At 44.7% G+C, this 3,018-nt stretch overlaps 1 protein-coding gene across 1 annotated transcript in view; it reads left to right on the top strand.

Moving 5' to 3' along the window:
• The first annotated feature begins 6 nt into the window (after positions 1 to 6).
• The window catches only part of STX11 (syntaxin 11), a 45,809-nt gene continuing 42,797 nt past the window's right edge, over positions 7 to 3,018 (top strand). The window contains exon 1 of the mRNA XM_011997131.1: positions 7 to 110. The gene's annotated coding sequence lies outside the window, so the exon portion shown is untranslated. The remainder of the gene's footprint in view (positions 111 to 3,018) is intronic.

Here is a 3,018-nt window from a genome sequence, read left to right as displayed (position 1 = left end):
AGCCGCCGGGAGTCGCGCAACAGGTTTCCTTCCCCATCGCGGCGCCCACGGGGGACGCGCGCCCTGCGCGGAGAGAGGCTTCTCAGTTCGCGCTCTCTTTCCGGGTCCAGGTTTGTTTTTCTCTCCTTGAGCCCCCATTTCTCTTTCTGAGCCCCCATTTCTCTTCCTGACTATTCCCCGTGCGCGGAGAGATCCGGGAGGCGGGCGGGGGCACTGTCTGGGCTCGGGACCCGCGGCTGTCCCTTAGTTGGGATTTTGGATCTGGCGCAGGTCCTCACGCCGCCTCTGGGCACCTTCGGAAACACAGGATTGGGTTCCTCATATAAAGCGGAATGATTTTTTAAAATTACTTTTAATTTCAGAGGCTGAGGGACTTAGGATTTAGTGCTTCACAGGAATTATTTTAGGGATACCTGTCGGTAGGCTGCCTTTTTAAAGTGTCCACCTAAGACTACTTTTATTTTAAATCGAAAGACTGAAGTGTTTTTGTGTTATCACCTCTTCACTTCCTATTAGGGTGACTGTGTCAAAAACACCAGAATGGGTACTTCTTGACTTGAACTTGGCAGTGTCACTCAGTAGCCAAGAAAGACGGAGAAATTGATAGATCCTTGGAGCAGTCCCTTCGCAGCCCACGTAAGACTTTGTTTTAGAAAAATGGAGAGAAGTAGTGGCAATGCCTGCGAGAACCACGCCGTCCTGAGAGGGAATTCTGCCTTTTTCTAGACTCCGCTGACACCAGCTGAGATCTGTATTACTTCCTGTGGTTCTCACGCTCTTGTTTCAGCCGTTTCTCAGCAAAGGGAGGAGCTGTTATTTACAGGTATCCAAAAATGAGTCACAGGGCTGCTCTCTTAATTGTGAGACTTTGTTAATGAACTTTTGAAAAGCGAGGCTTGCTCTGTCTGTATTTAAAATGAGACTCTAGATGTGAAATGCCTGCCCTGCTGCCCTGGGGCAGTGGTATGGGAAGTGACGATTGAGTTTTCAGTTTCCTAAGGCGCCTGATGTTACAACATGCCAGTAAAGGTCACTGGGTTGATTTAAGATAACCACTAAAATCATGTGCTTTGCCTCAGAAGCCCAGGAGAAAATTAATTTCATTATTCAATGACCATTTTGCTACCATTTTCACTGAATGGTAGAAATGTATCATTTAATGTGGTGATTGTAAGTAACTCTCTAAAATCAAAATATTTCAGACAGTTTGTGTTTACTAAATTGATGCCAAAACCACATGGTGCTTTTTGAAGCGGGTGGGTCCCAGCGGGAGCAGAGAAATTTAAAAGGTGAAGCTGACAGGCCCCACTGTGGTGGGTAGCAGCACCTAGGAAGGGACTGCACACTATCTCAACACGGTAGAGAAGGCAGCACCATCTCTACTGGAGCTGAGTTGAGCTGAATTCAGTCCCAAACAACAGTTAACAGGTACTTTCTCTGTGCCAGCCTCTTCCCCGAACCTTGCTTGTACAACCATGAATAATAGGATCCTGCTGACAAGATGCTAGGGTAAATCTATACCCAGAGTGAAGTTTCTGTCCCAATATAACTCAATCTGCTGGGTTCCAGTGTATTTAAAGCGTAAACTCAGCAGATTACCATCCCTAGATCATTGCAGTCACCTTTAGTTAGCAGCGTGACTTTTAGGAAATGGTATGACTAATTAATAGGTTGTTTTGTTTTGTTTTTTGAGACAGAGTCTTACTCTCTTGCCCTAGACGGGAGTGTAGTGGTGCAATCTTGGCTCACTGCAACCTCCTCCTCCTGCGTTCAAGCAATTCTCGTGTTTCAGCCTTCCAAGTAGCTGGGACTACAGGCACCCACCACAACACCCAGCTGACTTTTGTATTTTTAGTAGGGACAAGTTTGGCCCTGTTGACCAGGCTGGTCTCGAACTACTGACCTCAGGTGATCTGCTTGCCTTGGCCTCCCAAAGTGCTGGTATTGCAGATGTGAGCCACCATGCCCCGCCTAATACTTTATAAATTTGGAACACTATATTGAAGCAAGTTTTTGATCATTGTTTTTGTAGTTCAAATCAATGGTTTTTTTAGCACATTATAGCCTTGTGAGCCAAAAGGAATAAATCTACCATATCACAGTTTACTGTTGCAATTGAAATCTACTGAGACACTTTTGAACTTGATGCACAAGTATCAAGGTTTCCAAGTTTCCACAGTTTGCTAAGATATCCAACTAATAAAGGCAACACTGCTAAATTTCAGACAACTTTACCTTAATTCCCAAACTTTATTCCTCCTTTGAGAGCCCTAAAGTTACTTTTTCTATGAGAAAGAAAGGGTTGAGTGTGTCATTCAGCATTGTACTCCCTGAACTTGTCCCAGGCTCGACTCATGAGAAGTGTTGGAAAGTGTTTATTGATGAAATAATGAACCTTCATATAGGAGGATGAATTGGCAGGCAAGTGGAAGGCTTGGTGACCCAGCAGAAGGAACAGCGCCCATAGAGAAGTGAAACAGCACTGGACATTCAGGAAACTCCAGCCTGTTTAGTGACAGCACAGAGCGAGGGCTGGGGAGACAGGAAGGGCCAGATCACAAAGGCCCCATGAGGGTCTATAGTACTGAGCCCTTTGAACAAGTGAATGATATTGTCAGGTATGTGTTTAAAAAATTATAACAAAAATTGGAATTTAAAAAATCTTAGATTAGATGACAGTGGCATTGACTTTAGAGAGACACCTTGGAAACTGTTGTCATATTGCAGATGGGACATTAAAGAAGGCCTGAATCGAGCAGTGACAGTGCAGACGGGAAAAGGGGAAAGGGGCTGTTAGAGGTTTAATAGGTGGAACCCAGTCGGGTGTATATTTAGAAGTGGGCAATGAGGAGGTGGGAGAAGTTAAGATGACTCCCACATTTCTAATGAATGACTAGGATAAGAATATCCTACTCAGTGGAAGAGTAGATTTGGGCTAAAGGGTGGTGAGAAGCTCACACAGTACTTGGCACATAATCAGTGCTCGTTAAGATTTTTCAAATGAATGTCAGTAATAGC

The sequence above is a fragment of the Mandrillus leucophaeus genome, unplaced genomic scaffold (assembly GCF_000951045.1).
Source record: "Mandrillus leucophaeus isolate KB7577 unplaced genomic scaffold, Mleu.le_1.0 Scaffold531, whole genome shotgun sequence".
Lineage (NCBI taxonomy): Eukaryota > Metazoa > Chordata > Mammalia > Primates > Cercopithecidae > Mandrillus > Mandrillus leucophaeus.
This window is presented reverse-complemented; position numbering and strand designations above follow the sequence as displayed.